At 42.7% G+C, this 19,706-nt stretch overlaps 1 protein-coding gene across 1 annotated transcript in view; it reads left to right on the forward strand.

The window, feature by feature from the left end:
* The first annotated feature begins 7,958 nt into the window (after window positions 1-7,958).
* LOC124041975 (retinoic acid receptor RXR-gamma-A) overlaps window positions 7,959-19,706 on the forward strand; it is a 30,002-nt gene continuing 18,254 nt past the window's right edge. Inside the window, exon 1 of the mRNA XM_046360202.1 lies at window positions 7,959-8,103. The gene's annotated coding sequence lies outside the window, so the exon portion shown is untranslated. The remainder of the gene's footprint in view (window positions 8,104-19,706) is intronic.

Raw genomic sequence — 19,706 nt, forward strand, 5'->3', positions numbered from 1 at the left:
TCACCCGTGTACTTACTTATTACTGAGATACGTGGTTGTCCCAACTAGCTATTTTAAGATGAATTCACTAACTGTAAGTCGCTCTGGATAAGAGTGTCTGATAAATGACTAAAATGTAATGAAAAAAGACCGTTCTAAAACTATGAAAGGAGGGTGAAACATGCTCTTTAGTGGTATAGAAGAACAAACAGTTCACAGCAGACCAGACCAGTGTGACATGAAGAAGCAGGTGTCTTTGGCCCTAATCTGATTGGTCCCTTCAGGACAGGTCCAGCTTAACCTGAGGTGTTCTAGGCGAATCCCTGGTCCAGCCGTCTCTTTTACAACAGTGTCTCTAAGCCAGACCACAGATTCGGTATTCTTTGCACGCATATAGGATGCAATGGGGTGGGATTACTTTTATTTCTGTGTAATTTGCGTCTAATTTTTGTTTGGGCAACATTAGCAATCATTCAAAATAGTGGCTGGGGTTATTCTTAGGTCAGTTAGGACTGGGCCACATCAACATCATAGATTTTTTATGCGGTATGACAAATCTAATGGTCTGGTTGGCTTCATCTCAATTATTTGTTGTAATCCTCTAGACAGAACCAGGGATTTAACAGGTTCATAAAATGCGTCTTTCGGGGCCTTCTGGAGATGACAATTGGTCCTCGGAGAGGGTGGAAATAGAACAACTGTAAGACATGTGTTTTCTAAAGGACAGTGGTGGACTGACCACCGCTCTTGAATAGCAAAGGCCTATGTACAGGAAAAATACACTGAGTATACCAAACATTAGGAACACCTTCCTAATATTCTACAGGGATGCTGACCCATGTTGACTCCAATGCTTCCCACAGTTGCGTCAAGTTGTCTGGATGTCCTTTGGGTGGTGGACCATTCTTGATACACACGGGAAACTGTTGACCGTGAAAAACCCAGTAGCGTTGCAGTTCCTGACACAAACTGGTGTGCCAGGCACCAACTACCATAAACCATTCAAAGGTACTTAAATATTTTGTCTTGCCCATTCACCCTCTGAATGGCATAGATACACAATCCATGTCTCAATTGTCTCAAGGGTTAAAAATCTTTCTTTAACCTCTATGGGATCGTTGTCCACCCCGCGGGACAGTTGAGCGAAAGTAGGCTCATGTTATTCGCATGAGGTTGTAAGTAACAAAATCATTTCCCAGGACATAGACATATCTGATATGGGCAGAAAGCTTAAATTATTGTTAATCTAACTGCACTGTCCAATTTACAGTTGCAATTACAGTGAAAGAATACCATGCTATTGTTTGAGGCAAGTGCACAATTATGAACTTGAAAATGTATTAATTAACCAATTAGGCACATTTGGGCAGTCTTGATACAACATTTTGAACAGATATGCAATGGATCATTGGATCAGTCTAAAACTTCACATCTAGCGGCCAAAATCTAAATTGCGCCTGGGCTGGAATAATACATTATGGCCTTTCTCGTGCATTTCAAAGATGATGGTACATTTACATTTACATTTAAGTCATTTAGCAGACGCTCTTATCCAGAGCGACTTACAAATATAAAAGATTCTTTGTATTATCTTTTACCAAATCTAATGTGTTTTATTCTCCTACATTAATTTCACATTTCCACAAACTTCAAAGTGTTTCATTTCAAATGGTATCAAGAATATGCATATCTTTGCTTCAGGCCCATGAGCTACAGGCAGTTAGATTCGGGTATGTAATTTTAGGCGAAAATTTAAAAAAAGGGTCGGATCCTTAAAAGGTTTGTTCTTCCCCTTCATCTACACTGATTGAAGTGGATTTAACAAGTTACATCAATAAGCGATCATAGCTTTCACCTGGATTCACATGGTCAGTCTGAGCTCAGTGTATGTGATTACATCATGGCCACTATACCATCACAGAAAAAATATGACACCGACATAATGTAAATTCATCAAGTATAAAACTAGTGCTCTTGTAGTTGCCAAAATATGTGAGATGGCAAGTGAACATGACATTTCATTAAAATGAAAAATGGGCCATAAAATACTATTGTGGTGCATTTTTTGATCTTGTTCTATAACAACTGTACCGTAATGTGTAGATCGCGCAGTTAATTGTGATATATTTAAGATAGTCAGCACATGGAATAACTCCTGACCCTAGTTAATTGTGATATATTTAAGATAGTCAGCACATGGAATAACTCCTGACCCTAGTTAATTGTGATATATTTAAGATAGTCAGCACATGGAATAACTCCTGACCCTAGTTAATTGTGATATATTTAAGATACAGCATTTCCTTTTTGTCCAAAGTGCCAGAATGTCCCTTGATCTCTTTTTGTTGTCCACTACACTGCTACATTCGGACCTGTTGTTGTCGCAGGCTTTCACTGTCATTGTACTTTTAAAAATAATTATTCTGGCAACTATCTTGTTTGGAAAGGAAGAGCCTTGAGTGTTCCTCCAATTTGGCAGCAGGCGGGTACTCTCTTCCTCTGTTAGTTGATGGTGTGTGCCCCCGGTCACCCGCTCTGGCCTTCTTTAGGCCCTATTGATTTTGCTCTGTTGTTTCCTGTCAAATGTCCTCTTGAAGATGTCTGTTTTAGCCCACTGTTTGGCCACTGTGCTGTGATTCAGGTGGAGTTCTCAAGGGAAGGGCCAGGTGATTTCCTGTTGTTTGTCTCCCAATTGTTCCCAGATTGACTCTTTGTTTGGTCTGTTTGCTGGAACTGTAGGTGTTTTGGTGAGCCTGCCTCACTACACTTTCCTCGTGGTCCCAACCCTTCGATGCTTGCAGATCTGTAAGGTGGACGCCATATGGTGTAAGCTAAGCCAGTACGCTGCTTTTACCTATCCAGACCCTCTGGACCTGCAAACATTGAGGGGTTAGGTAGGCAAACGGGGAAGAAAATGAAGCGAATTGGGACAGGCTGTTGGTTAGCTTCACGCACCAGACTCATGGGCTCGCTTCGTAAGTTACAGCAGCTGTTGAAAGAGACTATGGGAGCCTGAACAAGGACCGGGTGGACACATTTCACCCTCTCGGTCGTTCCCCTACTTGAATGCATGGGATCTCTCCAATGGTTGTTCTGCTGATAAAATGGTCAGAGCATGCTGTCCATCTGGTTAGCTGCTAAGCTGGCTTTCACAATATGTTGCAAACTTGGCTTCCCCTTTTGTCTCCCTGCCTATGAATTATTGCTCAAGGTTCTTGTTGTTGAAGTAATACTTATTTCGATGCCAAGGATCCCATAGGCCCCTCTCAACTCCATTGATTCCATTGGGATTAGCTGATTGCTAATGATGTCCACTCTCCCTGTAACGTTTACCTCAGAAAGTCAGCTAATTTCCCAATGTGATGAATTGGACAAACATTTTGATGCCTGAATGCAGTTTACAATCCAGCTTGGATCAGCTGTTGAATGACCTTGGGACTGGAAAACAATTCCAGCTTTTTTGGGGGTCTCTCAGGGTTGAGCGTTGGGCCCGTGGTGGAGCTCTCATGTGTTGATCAGTGTGTCATGGTTCAGGTCCCATGAGCCCGGCTGACAGATCTGTTGAGTAAGATTTACGACAGACTTCCTGTGCCGCTGAAACGATACGCCAGTCATGAGGTTATGCTGCTCTAGCTGTCTTTCCTGTTGGTCAGGGCTTTCTCCAGTAAAACTAAAGTTTAGATCCTGTTTGGAAGTAACCGCAATGTTTCCTGTTCTGTCTGTTTGTTAAAGAACTGTGTGGTGCTTACCAAAAATTACGAGTACAAATCTTCAAGATTTCAAGATCATAGAATGATACAAGCTGGTTGCCATTTCAAATTTCCACAGACTTGAATGTCCACTTTCACCTCGAAATTTCTGTGTCTTCATCGGGCCATGTTGACTCAACATGTTGACTCACCAATCCCTGAAGGGCAGTATTTCTGTACTTCTTTAAGTTTTTATTGACTTGGCCAAACAAAGAGAGGCAGATACAGCAAATGATTGAAAAATTGGCCCCTTTTACAAAACTTCAGATGAGAGCAAAGGTCCCATCTTGGAAGTACAAAGAGTTCCTAGATAAGTGACTGCCATATTTTCAAACGCTGATGAGAAACCAAACCAAACTGTCCATTAGCCTCATGAAGCTTCATGTTCAACACACTTTACTGTGGCTATAGATCTCATCATACAGCCTCCTAGCCTGGAACTATCCCTGACATGGTTGTTTTTGTTTCAGTATCTTTAACTCAACTGAACGCATGGAAACTTAGCTGAGGCCAAAGAAAGAGCTCACAATGGAAAGTTGGGTTGCACGTTTCATCTTTTGTGCTCGGAGATTGATGATATATGAGATTGATGATGTTCTACACGCCTGCGTTGGGTGCTGTGCGGGAGGGATGCACTCCGCAGCAGTGTGGGGGGTGATGATGGGGGAGGAAGAGGGGAGGGGAGGGGAGGGCAAGAGGGAAGGGAGCTCATAGAGGCATGATTAAGAGTTCATGGAAGATGGAAACTACTCAGCCAACCGAGCCGAAGACCGTTCACAAACACACACGTGCACAGATACATAGCACACGTTTTAAGAAACACTGCCACACAGATTATTGAACACACAGATACATAGCACACGTTTTAAGAAACACTGCCACACAGATTATTGAACACACAGATACATAGCACACGTTTTAAGACACACTGTCACACAGATTATTGAACACACAGATACATAGCACACGTTTTAAGACACACTGACACACAGATTATTGAACACACAGATACATAGCACACGTTTTAAGACACATTGACACACAGATTATTGAACACACAGATACATAGCACACGTTTTAAGACACACTGACACACAGATTATTGAACACACAGATACAATTATATGCGCACACACACACTCAAAAGAAAACACTAAAATCTATATGCATGAAGATCCACACAACACACACACACACGCACACACCTCGATCTCATAATGTCATATTAGTTTAAACAGTGGAGGCAGGGTGATTCAACTGTAGTGGCCATGTGCTCACGATGTGTAACCGACCAGACTGACTGACACCTTTGTAATACAGACAATAGAGGAAATGAAGCTATTCTGCAGACATTGTGGGCAGAAGCAAAATGCAGTGATGGTAAGAAAAAAACATGTTTCATCATGCACAATGGTCATTTTTAGCTACAACTGTTAATTCTGTACTTTACCTAAGGAAGACACTATCGAGTGAGCTTGCTTCACTGGGCTATATGAGGGACCGGGCGAGCTGTGGTTACGTTTGCTTCTCAGCTCTCTGAATTGGGTTAATGCTTCAGCTTAAGTGGTCATAGATGGTGTTGAGGGTGGGGTCTGTTGCCTTGTGCTTTTCAATGCGTTTCACATGGCCTATTGTTGTGGACTAGCAGCAATGTTTGCTCCTGTTTAAAACCTCATGTGTAAAGTCCCCTGTTTTGGGGACCTGCGTGGTTCTGGTACCGGTTCCAACCCACATTTAAGATTATAAATTGATATGTGGACCACATAGATGGAAATGGCTTGCGTTGAGCGATAGCCCTGATTCTCATGGACACAGAAGTATGTCTCTTCTGCCTGTGTGAAGCAGGATGTGAAATCTGACACCACTTGAAGCTGGGATGTCCCTCCTACCATTTCATTCGCTCTTTCGACTGTCCATCAACCCCTGGCTGAAACCTATGTCACAGCCACTAATAAGGCATATGATTGAAATCCTTACATCATAACGCAGCAGGAGAGAGTGGTTTTATAAATTGATTATACTATATTTATGAAAACATATACATAATTTAAAGTTTTATTCATACAGTTTTGTTTAATAGAAAATACATCATATCAAATAATCAAATCAAATCCAACCAAATTTTATTTGTCACATACACATGGTTAGCAGATGTTAATGCGAGTGTAGCGAAATGCTTGTGCTTCTAGTTCCGACTGCAGTGATAACCAACAAGTAATCTAACTAACAATTCCAAAACTACTGTCTTATACACAGTGTAAGGGGATAAGGAATATGTACATAAGGATATATGAATGAGTGATGGTACAGAGCAGCATACAGTAGATGGTATCGAGTACATTATATACATATGAGATGAGTGTGTAGACAAAGTAAACAAAGTGGCATAGTTAAAGTGGCTAGTGATACATGTATTACATAAGGATGCAGTCGATGATGTAGAGTACAGTATATACATATGCATATGAGATGAATAATGTAGGGTAAGTAACATTATATAAGGTAGCATTGTTTAAAGTGGCTAGTGATATATTTACATCATTTCCTATCAATTCCCAATTTTTTTTTGTCATATTTGTACTGTGTACTTGAGCTTGTGTCCTCAAAAGTGACGACACCTCATCAATTTATAACTATTTTTTACCAGAAGGGTGAGATTTGAACCTTTCTTGGAGTATGCAGCGCTACCTGTTATTGTTTATGGTGCTCTCATGATAAATAATTACATACATTACATTTTTGATTACATTTAATTACATTTAAGATGTTTTAAACCACTTCTGCAATGATTGAAGTAACATTATTTGATTATGTTGAATATTTTAAAAGATTTAAATACACACAACCAAGCCTATTTTTTTCACATGCTTTGAGAAACACAGTGGCACGCACGCGCGCACACACACACACACACACACACACACACACACACACACACACACACACACACACACACACACACACACACACACACACACACACACACACACACACACACACACACACACACACACACACACACACACACACACACACACACACTGACACAAGCACACACACACTGACATACGCACACAAACAAACTTTGTATGTTGATTGTTATTCACAACCCTCTGATTTTCATTTTGAACCACCATGATTGAAAACGAAATAGTCTTCTGCCACTTAAAACCGTGTGCTATGCAATGATACTGAGTAACAGGGGACAGACAATACTAATGTCCTAGACCATGTGGCTCCATTAGTGAGATAAAGGACAGGGTGATAAATGGTCCTTTTAGTCCCCTTCTTTGACTTTCATGAATTTACATTATCTAAAGGAGGACAAATGAAAAGGGGCCTGATTAGTGTGGAATGAGTTGGAAGAAAAGCTATTCATCTTTGTTAGCATCCTCCTGTGTTCTTTTGTGGGTTGTTTTTAGAAGGAGGGGGAGCTGGGGGAGTCTTTCCCAGCCAGGGAGCAGAGCGGCTGGACTGAGGGAGTGGTGGAGTGGTCAGCCGAGGTGCTCGCAGAGCGTCCCCGTCCCCCTTAAATGAGAGTTCAAGACTGTGAATGCTAGTGACTTCTGAATAACCTCCTGAGGTAGTGGGAGCTCACCCTTAAATGACCCCTCACTCTGAGGGGAGGGGGGGGGTCCAAGGGGTCTTCAGACCTTCCATCAGTAGTCAAACATAGCCTGTAGCATCCCCTTGGAATTGGAGGAATTTCCACTTTAATTCGTCAATTAAGTATATAACATATTGGCATATTTAATTGACTTTTGCTGTGCCCCCCCAAAAATTGCAGACACATTATCCTAAATTGGCATGCCTCTAATGTACTAGATTTTATTTGTAAATAGATGTCATTATTTGTAAATTTAGCAAATAAGGTTGTCATTTGGGAGAATCCCACTATACACATATGTCATTTCAACATGTAGTTTGGATTTAGATTTGGCTGAGTTGTCATCTAACCTGTATTGTGAAGAAAAGGAAAAATCACCATGTCATTGGATTTAGGTTAAAAAGTTGGGTAAAGAAATACGAAATTCCCTTATGGTGAGGGCTTGTTGCAAATCCAATCAGTTTTTCACATTGATTCAGCATCATGACATTGCTTCTTTTTTTTAATGGCATGGAACAAATGTTGATTCAACCTGTTTTTGCCCAGTGGGATTCCTGATTTCGCCACCCCCTCCGCTGGGCCCCTCCGTGTGTGGTAGCCCAGTCAGGCAACAGTAAGAAGAGAACTCAGTCAAGGCGGGGACGACGTTCACAGAGAGATGCTGCCCTATGAACGCTAAACAAGAACATTCATCTTGGAGAGAAAAAACGTACAATAATAATAACGTCCATACAGTTATGGATAACAATGACTCTTATCTACATCTAAGTAAGTATGTTTTTCCGTTTCTCTATCAAGTCTTGAGACGCGGGCGGTATATCCCGCATTGTCTGCTCTTGCAGTTCTCTGTGTTGTGTTTGTTTAGTTTCCGAATTCCCTCTGCACAGCCGACTTTATACGGACGGCAATAAATCCCGCGTGGCAATGTTATCTATGTAGTTAACACTTGTCCGGCGCCTAATGTGTATTGATTGACAAGGAGGCAGTGCCAATGCTCAAGTCAGCTGATAGTGATTCTGCTCCTCAGTCAGGGTCAGGGGTTGGCACTTTAATTGCGCTTTTGTAATTTATGTCCTTTCTTACGCGCCTCTTGTTAAACTGTTCGCTGCCTTGTTCTTATTTATGGGTCTGGCTTGGCCCAGAAGCGCTTATCCATTCGACAGCCATACATTCACCCACCTCACGGCTGTTCTCGAGGAAAGTTCGTCAAGAAGACCACATTGAGAGGGTAGGCCGATACGATTTTTTTTCACTGCAAGCTCTACTTCTCTTTAGCAGGTTATTCTTAATTGGTTGAAATTGTTCCGTAATTGAATCATCATATCATTTTTTCAATCAAAGAACGACAATGAGGCCACACCACAACAAACCACGAATAAGCAGTCCTGTGGACCCAAAGACTTCTTCTGTCTTTGTATTGGAAATGCACATGATTTTCTATTCTATTGCATTTCCACACAGCCTAGGCGACTGTATCATTTCCCTGTTCATATTTAGATTTTAGTGTAAAAGTATTGATCATTACAATCTATAACACCAACTATTGTCAATAATTCATACATTTAAAAAAAAGACAAAGTGTGACAGCAATTATGTCACTGAATCAGTTTAGTGGATTATTACCAGAACAAGCATGAATCCATGCATGCAGTAAATTATACTGCTTTTATACTGCTTACAGAGAGGATTCTGAAGGACTCAAATCCATGACTTGTTGGCTACAAATCCATAGCATGTTATGTTTGTGTAATGACATGCTCATATTGCTACAGAGGACATTATCCCACATTGGACCAGGAATCTGAGACATCTTGATCTATTTTTACTTCTCTCTCTCTGTCTCTCTCTTTCTCTCTTTTTTTCTCTTTCACTCTATTGTTCTCGTCCACTCTCTTCTCTCTCACACACTCTTTCTCTCTCTAGGGTTTAGTTATGTGAACAAATGAGTGTGGGACAGGTTAATCTGTATGGGTTCGTCTCCTCTGCAGCGGTGGACTTTGTTTTATTTCAACATTGGCATGGTCTGACTTCTGCTATGATCCCACTGGGCACAAACTGGTTGGATCAATGTTGCTTCTACGTCAGAAAAAAACAACCTATATGTGATGACATTGAATCAAAGTGGAAAACTGATTTGATTTGCAAAAAGTCATCAAAGTAAAGGAATTTTGAGGATTTAGTCATTCTTTTCACCCAACTTTGAACCTAAATCCCATGACATGGTTCCAATTATTGTTGATTTCACATTGAATTCACATTAGTTCACAATTCAATTAAATATAATTCACTAGTAACACATACTGTAATGCACCAATGCAATGGCAGGACACGTTAGTGGAGTAGGAACCAGTCATATGGCGCTACGGTCACGGCTGTGAGTGCCATGATCTCTTCCTGCAGCAAGCAGTCAAAGAGAGTGACAAGTCATGTGGCCAAGTCATTCTGGTTTTCACTGCCAATGGTGATTAGGAATGCTGACATGGGATCAGTCCTGTTGACTATGGTCAGTGCTATTCGGAATCCCTGGGACGTCCCTACTCTAAATCCTAACCCTAAATCCTACCTTTGCCTAACCCTAACCGTAACCATTTTAAATGTCAACTTCAATTGGGTAGGGATGCCCCAAGGATCCCAGATAGCACGGACCCTTGACAACACGAGCCTACTAACACTCGTCCACTGACTGAGCCTCTCACATATGCATATTTTTTTAAACTGCACTGTTGGTTAGGGGCTTGTAAGTAAGCACTTCACTTCACAACACCTGTTGTATTCGGCGCATGTGACTAATAAAATTGGATTTGATGCGAGAGAATGGTTTGAGGCTATACGATCCAATTTGTAAGTCGCTCTGGATAAGAGCGTCTGCTAAATGACTTAAATGTAAATGTAAATGATTACTGACAAACTGCCTTCATTAGCACCATTCATGCATTTCAAAGGTTTGATGGTGTATTTAAACTACTGTACATGTTATCTCATGCCAGGCTATGTGAGGATAACTTCACTATATTTAAGCAATAAGGCCTGAGGAGGTCTCTTATTGCTATTAGAAACTGGTTACCAAAGTAATTAGAGCAATACAAATACATGTTTTGTCATACCCGTGGTATACGGTCTGATATACCACAGAAGTCAGCCAATCATAATTCAGGTCTCGAACCACCGAGTTTATAATTAAGCAATAAGTCACGAGGAGGTGTGGTATATGGCCAATATACCATGGCTAAGGACTGTTCTTATGCACGACGCAAAGCAGTGTCTGGATACAGCCCTTAGCCGTGGTATATTGGCCATATACCACAAACCCCCAAGGTGCCTTATTGCTATTATAAACTGGTTACCAATGTAATTAGAGCAGTAAAAATTTGTCATACACGTGGTATACGGTCTGATATACCACGGCTGTCAGCCAATCAGCATTTAGGGCTCGAACCACCGAGTTTATAATATACTGTAAGCTACTTTATTTTCTCTCGGCCAAAATAGGACAATTCTGTCGGTGTTGGAACAGCAGGACTAGAAGACAATGACCCATTTCAGTGGAGGCTTTTTGGAAATGAAAAGCGAGAGTTAATCTGGTATTTTTTATATAATAATAATAATAATATATGCCATTTAGCAGACGCTTTTATCCAAAGCGACTTACAGTCATGTGTGCATACATTCTACGTGTATATATGGTACCATGCTGTGTTTTAGTTTGTCTGTAGACAGGGTAAGTCAACACGTGCAGCATCCTGGGTCTACAGCCTCTCCACTGGTGTCAGCCAAAGATCAATGAACTTCAGTACACTATTTGGCCTACTTTCAGTTCAGGCTCCATACTGTAGTTTGACATACTTGTTTTCCTCTGTCTGCAAGCCATCAGGTAAATCAGCAACTCTAAACCTGCTAATAAACCTGCTAATAAACCTGCTAATAAACCTGCTAATAAACATGTCTCTTCATGTCTTATTGTACCATTGACATAATTCTCAGCGCTGAACATATTTGTTCATGAAAAGGTTGTTACATAAATGTCTGTTTAAAAATAACAGAAAAATGCTGTTGTAATAAGACGACATTTAGACACAGGTTTGGGAACATATGTTGCTGTATTATATTCATCAACAGTAGAACAAGAAGAGGATGTCAAAAAATACTCTGATTCCTCAAATACCCCAAAAGGTCCCCCTAGTTATACTTTGTTAATTATTCATTAACACTAGCATGCTTCGTTCCTACGCCCTCCCTATTAATTGCCCCCATACTGTATAGAACTGGGATGGCAGTCTGATTTAACTACCAGTGTTCTCTGTAGTACTCATTGTAATCAGTGTTGAGACTTCCTGCTATCACTGAATAAATCACCATCAGTTCATATTGAGCTTCACACCACAGACAGCCAGACCGTCAGGCAAACGGAAAAGCGGATGGACAGGCAGACAGACAGACAAGCATTCAGGCAGACAGACAGACATATGGATCGATAGACCGACTGATATGAAAGACAAGATAGACTAAGTCAATGTTGTCTGTCTGGGGTGAAGCCACATAAACTAATGTTGATTTATTCAGTGCTATAGCATGTAGTGTCTGGAGCAAAAGCAGTGCTCCAAAGGATGAGTATCCACTTCTGAGTCTTCTCCTGGGAACTACGGCCTACTGAGAGATAAGCTGCATCTCACTCTCTCTTTTTCTCTCTCTTTTTCTCTTGTCTTTTTCTCTCTTTTTCTCACCTTTTCTCTATTTTTCTATCTCTCTCTCACTCTGTCTCTGTCTTTCTCTCTGTCTTTCTCTCTCTCTCTCTCTTTCTCTTTCTCTCTTTTTCTATCTCTCTCACTCTGTCTGTCTTTCTCTCTGTCTTTCTCTCTCTCTCTCTTTTTCTATCTCTCTTTTTCTATCTCTCTCTTTTTCTCTCTCTCTCCCTTTCTCTTTCTCTGTCTCTCCCTCTCCTTTTCTCTCTCTCTCTGCCTTTCTCTCTCTCTCTCTCTCTCTCTCTCTCTCTCTCTCTCTCTCTCTCTCTCTCTCTCTCTCTCTCCACACAGTGGGATCCGATGACCCAACATGGGCCTCATGTTTCATTAACAATTATTTGATGATGTCCCTTAATAGGTAGTACAAGGCCTGTGTTGTGTTGGGTCCTGGGCACTGAGAGGCCCTCTATGTGCTCCTGTGTTTGTAAAGGGGTTAGGAGATAAAGAGAGGGAAGAGAGTGGGGAGATCAAGTGGCACCTTTGGTCTCTCTCCCTCCCTCTCTCTCTCTCTCTCTCTCTCTCTCTCTCTCTCTCTCTCTCTCTCTCTCTCTCTCTCTCTCTCTCTCTCTCTCTCTCTCCCCCCTCCCTCGATCTTACTTGGTATTCAACAAGACACCTGTTTCTTAACAGCTATTAGTATGTAGCTTGGTACTCGTCAAATGCGTGAGTGTGGGTGTGTAGTTGTGTGTGTTGTGTACCTGTCTGTGTATTTGTCTGTCTATCTGTCTCTCTGTTCGTCTAATTGGATTACTTAGGACCTGCTATGTACTTGTAGCTTCAGTCCGCCCACAGTCGTCTCCTCTCAACTCCTTTAATGTGATGTACATCGTGGAGTTGAGAGGAACTCGGCTATGTCCAGACCTGATCCAACATATAGGATTCATCTCAGGTCCCTGTCTGCCTTCTCATCATGACCTTATTGCTGCCATGCTCTCCGCTTTCAACCGCGCTTGTTGCCGTGGGCTACTCTTTTGTACCCGACTCATTGTGCTTTGATGCTATAACCAATATCCCCTATACACCGCTCTGTTCTTCATTCTGTCATTTTATTGTCATTTGTTCTGATTGTCTGTCTCTCTTTGTATGGAGGAAACTCAGAAATATCAGAGACAGAAATGGTGTCAACATGCAGGGCTGGCAGGCCCGGCCATTAGATAACATTTAGTCAGGGCCAGGCGCGGTGCTCTGATGTGTATCCCGGCAGGCTTGTGATTGTGAATCAGCTCCCTTATCTAATTGGTAATTTTTCTGCCCCAGTTGTAGTGGGCCCAGTCTGGGTAGCCAACGCTACTGCTTCAGTAGAATAGAAGAGCAGTGCTGCTCCACAGATAGAGGGGCTCGTGGTTGGGTTTACTCTTTATGGAAACTTCAGAACTTTGTAGTCTCTTGTAGGATTATAAGGGAATTGAATAGAATAGCCTATAGAGCATCTACATAAATAGTGATTATATTTCTATGCTATACAGTAACTGCTTGTACATAGCATCTCAATGTTGAGATGTTTATCAGCTTTTTGGGAATCTTTTTTTGTTATGTGAGCTCAATTGTGGTCAGAGATAGTGGCCAGTTTCTTAGAGACGGAGATCAGTGAAAGCACAGTATTGAAAAGCTTCTAGCCTTGGAGAAGGTCCAGTTGTTTTCTGTACAGCAGCACCATGTCCTGCGTTTCTCCCCTGCCCAAAAGCTCTACAGAGCTGCTTCAATATACCATCTCCTCCAGGGGGATAATCCCCTTTAATCCCCCCCCCACAAGCAAACACACACACACACACACACACACACACACACACACACACACACACACACACACACACACACACACACACACACACACACACACACACACACACACACACACACACACACACACACACACACACACACACACACACACACGTGCACACTCCCTCTCCAAACTCCACAGACGGTGAGCCCCTCCCCTGTTACCCCCTGGCCACATGGCATATGACTGCCCCCCACCCCACCCCCACCTCTGTTAATCAGGACATGAAATAGACACCAGGATGGAAATGTTAACCTCCGAGAGAGTGAGCGAGAGAGCGAGATCTGGGTTTCTATATACAGTGGGAACCCACTCAGAATGTGGTTGACTTTATTCATTGTATATGATGTTACACGATGCTTAGAAAACAGACTCATGAAGATGCATGCATGGAATGATGGTGAACATGTATGAAATGGTTGATTTGAACGCCTGTTACCACATGCATTTGTAATGGTCTTGTGCCACTGTCACATGTCCAAGGCTATTTGTGTGAATACATAAACAGTTGTATGTAGCATGTGTTGTCTTTTATCATGATGTTTTAATGACAGTGTTGCTGAAAAGCCAAAACAGTTGTAAAAATCACAAATTTAGATAGATGTAACAGGGTTGACATGTCTAAATGTAACAGGGTTGAATTATTAATAAGTCAAACCACAATGTAGTGTAAGTAATATGATAACAGTCAAATGGTGCAGTTTGGTGTGTAGCTATAGGAGAGAGGTACTCTGTCTTGGTTACAGTACATTATGTATGTAGTGTACAAAACATTAGGAACACCTGCTCTTTCCATGACAGACTGACCAGGCGAATCCAGGTGAAAGCTATGATCCCTTATTGATGTCACTTGTTAAATCCACTTCAATCAGTGTAGATGAAGGGGAGGAGACGGGTTCAAGAAGGATTTTTAAGCCTTGAGACAATTGAGACATGGATTGTTTATGTGTGGCATTCAGAGGGTGAATGGGCAAGACAAAGCATGTAAGTTCCTTTGAACGGGGTATGGTAGTAGGTGCCAGGCACACCGGGGACATCGTTTCCCGTCCCTATCAAGAATGGTCCACCACTCAAAGAACATCCAGCCAACTCAATATTTGGAAGGTGTTCCTAATGTTTGGTATACTCAGTGTATAAAATGGTGTGTATAGACAGTATGGACAGTATATGAATATAAAAGGTGTGTACAACAGTAGTTATATAGGATGAGCCATGACTATAATACAGTATGTACATATAAAGTGGGTAAAACAGTATGTAAACATTATTAAAGTGACCAGTGTTCAATGACTCTATGTACCTAGTGCGGCAGTCTCTAAAGTGCAGAGTTGAGTACCGAGTGGTAGCCGGCTAGTAACAGTGATTGAGGTTCAGGGCAGGGTACTGGGTGGAGGCTGGCTAGTGATGACTGTTTAACAGTCTGATGGCCTGGAGATAGAAGCTGTTTATCAGACTCTCAGTCCCAGCTTTGATGCACCTGTATTCTCCGCCTTCTGGATGACAGTGGGGTGAACAGGCAGTGGCTCAGGTGTTGTTCCTTGATGACCTTTTTGGCCTTCCTGTGACATTGGGTGCTGTAGTAGTCCTGAAGGGACTGTAGGCTGTCTCGTCATTGTTGTTAATCAGGTCTACCACTGCTATGACGTTAGCAGGCTTGATGATTGAGTTAGAGACGTGCGTGGCAACACAGTCATGGATGAACAGGGAGTGTAGGAGGGGGCTGAGCACACACCCTTGTGGGGCCCCCGTGTTGAGGATCAGCGTGGCAGAGGTGTTGTTACCTACCTTCACCACCTGGGGTCAGCCCCTCAGGAAGTCTAGGACTCAGTTGCACAGGGCGGGGTTCAAACCCAGGGCCCTGAGCTTAGTGATGAGGTTGGTGTTAAAGGCTGAGCTGTAGTCGATGACCAGCATGCTTACATAGGTATTTATCTTGTCCAGGTGGGATAGGGCAGTGGATCTGTTGGGACTGAATACAACCTGTAGTGGGTCTAGGGTGTCAGGTGATATGGTCCTTAACTAGCCTCTCATAGCACTTCATGATGACAGAAGTGAGTGCTATGGAGGGATATTAATTAAGTTCAGTTACCTTCGCTTTCTTGGGTACAGGAACAATGGTGAACATCTTGAAGCAAGTGGGGACAGCAGACTGGGACAGTGAGAGATTGAATATGTCCCCAAACACTCCAGCCAGCTGGTCTGCGCATGCTCCGAGGACGCAGCTTGGGATGCCGTCTGGGCCCGGTAGCCTTGCGAGGGTTAACACTCTTAAATACCTTAAGAGTGGCCATGGAGAACTAGAGCACAGAGTCATCGTGAGCGGAGGGGGCCCACGGTGATGGCTCAATGTTGTTTTCCTCAAAGTGGGCGAAGATGGGGTTTAGCTTGTCCGGGAGCGAGGCGTTGGTGTCCGCGATGTGGCTGGCTTTCCCTTTATAATCCATGATTGTCTGGAGTCCCTGACACATATGTCTTGTGTCTGAGCCGTTGAATTGCTACTCCACTTTGTCCCTGTTCTGGCGTTTTGCCTCTTTGATTGCCTTACGGAGGTCATAGCTCGATGTGGTTAAATGTGGTGCTCGCTCTTTCCAGTTTTGTCTGAATACTACCATCTATCCACGGTTTCTGGGATGGATAAATTGTAATCATCTCGGTAGGAACAACATCCTGTATGCACTTCCTGATGAACCCAGTCACTGAGTCAGTGTATACGTCGACCCGGAAAATGTCCCAATCCGCATGATCAAAACAATCCTGAAGCATAGATTCTGATTGGTCAGACCAACGTTGAACAATCATCTTGGAAATAGATGTCCTCTGCCATAGGAATTGATACAGTGTGATTTCCTGATACGTGAACAAGGAAAAAGTGCATATCTGGTTTAGCGCATGAATCCATTCACCAGTGGTCCCAAGCCATTACGAATACAGTATATCAGCAGTTGACTCCATATTCCCATTGTCACTGTTAGCAAAGTTACTGTATGCTCCCATGTAATACTGAATTGTTTTATCAATGAATGTGAAGCTTTGAGTTGGACTAAATGGACTCTCTATTTCACTTCACTCTCCTCTCATACTTAAGCCATACAAGTTAATGATGTCTGCTCGGCGCATCTTCTGTCATTTCAACAGGAAAAAGGGACAAGTCTACAAGAGAGAAGGGACATCTTTAATTAAAAAGTCATCCAATCCCCCACTGGGTATTTGAGAGAGCCCATCCGACAGACAGGATAGGATTTTCTCCTTTTCTAGGCCAAATCCCTTTAGACACATGGAACAGGGACAGAGACTGCACGTGTGAATGTGTATGTTTGTCATGTAACCGAGCAACTGGGAAATGTGTTCTACAGAGCCTCAGCATGCTGCCGTGTAGACCAAGCCCCCACTCAACCGCGTCCAGCCCACTACCTCTAATATACATCCCATCGCGCACACACACGCACACGCACGCGCACGCACGCACGCACGCACGCACACACACACACACACACACACACACACACACACACACACACACACAGTAAATAACCAGGTTGGAGATGCTTACAGAGGCTAAGAGGATTATACGGTCCCTGATTGATCAGACATCATCTCCATTTAGACAGGAATGAGTGGGCTCTGTCTCCACACACCAGGCCTGGGCTTTTCTATGATCAGTTTTGGCTCTCAGATCATAATGAATACGACAGGGGAGACCAGACCAGGCCAAAAGGCTACAGGCCTGCTTTTTACATGATTAAGAAAAGGCGCTCACTGATCATATTTTTTTATTATGATGATGGTATCTCTATAAAAGTCAGTGAAAAAAAATCATTTGAAAACACTTCTAAACCACTTAACCCAGATGATGTTTGTATGGTGACATACTCATTTACATTCATATGTGTACGTGTGTTGCTCAAATATGCCTATTAGTGTGTGTGTGTGTGTGTGTGTGTGTGTGTGTGTGTGTGTGTGTGTGTGTGTGTGTGTGTGTGTGTGTGTGTGTGTGTGTGTGTGTGTGTGTGTGTGTGTGTGTGTGTGTGTGTGTGTGTGTGTGTTTGTACGTGTATGAGGCTCTTTGCTGTTGGAATTTGACATTTAGCAGGCATTAATATCACAGGAGGAGCTGTGCCAAGAGACAGAGAGAGAGAGAGAGAGAGAGAGAGTGTGTGTGTGTGTGTGTGTGTGTGTGTGTGTGTGTGTGTGTGTGTGTGTGCCACTCTACAGCTGCTTGTAACACACACACACATGATCGGGGGCTGCCAGCCCGCCGCCTGCGTTGGAAGGGTCAAGCCCCCTGCAGATCCTCCGAGGTGTCGCCTGCAGACATGAGAATCATAGCAGGTGTCGGAGATTCCGGAGGAAAAGAGGAAAGCGACTTAATAGACATTAGCCAATCAGAGTTAGATATGTACGTAAACTACCAGCCCCTGATGCTCCTTCCTGACTTTGACAGTGAGTAACATAGATATTGTGGGAACAATATGGCCAATTCGACCATACATATAGTCCAGAGTAATATACTTTGACTTGGTAGGCACTGACTGTATGCTGGGTACAATAGCTAATACATGAATTAACGGAAGTATGTGGGCATGTATTTGTTGGCATAGAACGATTGACATGATATATCACTCACTGTGATCTTTGCTGAACATGAAGTGCTGGGTTCTGTCTTCAACAAAAAAATGGCAAGCTGTGTGTTGGTGTCTTTGGACCTTTGTGACACAATAGTAGACAGTTGGTGAAAGTGTGTCTGTGATCACACAAAGACACGCACACATTTATTTTCTAGATTCTGTTCAACCTGTCTAAATATACATTGGGGTTTCCTGCGTCTGGTTTGGCAGAGAAACTGCTAAAGGTACAGCTGTTACTACACAATATGAGGAAGTGCCTTTGTCCTCCTTTAGCTTGTTTTAGACTTGCTACTTTTATGGATAGAACCTTTTTATACTTGTGTGAGCGTTATGTTTATTGTAATGCGTGGATTATGGTGTGAAGCATGTGTGGCTATGATCGTGTGTGTGTGTGTGTGTGTGTGTGTGTGTGTGTGTGTGTGTGTGTGTGTGTGTGTGTGTGTGTGTGTGTGTGTGTGTGTGTGTGTGTGTGTGTGTGTGTGTGTGTGTGTGTGTGTGTGTGTGTGTGTGTGTGTGTGTGTGTGTGTGTGTGTGTGTGAGACTTTCTGTGTGCATGAAAATCAAGTAGTCATTTAACACTGCCACACAAAACGTCCCAACCCCACTAACAGATGCTAGTATCAGTGACCACTGTAGACTGGCGTCCGAGCGCTGCTGGTCTGGCTGACCTATCAGACTCTGTCCTGTGTAACATGAGAGAGATCACTGTACCCAGGACTGACTATGGCGACCCTGAAACCATGCCCCATGCAAATGCCACCCCCCATTAACCCTGTGACACGCAGCTCTGCCCAACAGCCCAACCTTAAATTGTTGGGGCCTGAAATGTCAACCTGTCATTCTATATTCCAGCTAGAAAGAAAACCCAGGCCGTGCTACAATCTGCATACATGTAAATAGATTTGATAGTTGATAAAGCCCTCTCTTGTTGAATTATGTTTCTGTTGGAATGGGGTTGTTGATATGATTTTTTTGATGACGCAGATTTATAATGGGAGTTTTAGTCGGTTTGTTTTGGAAGGGAAATAACCTTCTATCTCCTTCTGTTGTTCGTTCGTTTTGATCTCATACAATCATGGCAATTTCATATCAACCCAAATTGCTATACAAACTAAAGAACAATCTTCGTGCAGCATTAAAGTCTCACTTTCCTTATGTAGGCTAATGTTTGTCGTCGTGATGCAGGCTAATGTTTGTCGTCGTGATGCAGGCTAATGTTTGTCG

This window comes from Oncorhynchus gorbuscha, linkage group LG08 (genome assembly GCF_021184085.1).
Source record: "Oncorhynchus gorbuscha isolate QuinsamMale2020 ecotype Even-year linkage group LG08, OgorEven_v1.0, whole genome shotgun sequence".
NCBI classification, from domain to species: Eukaryota; Metazoa; Chordata; class Actinopteri; order Salmoniformes; family Salmonidae; genus Oncorhynchus; species Oncorhynchus gorbuscha.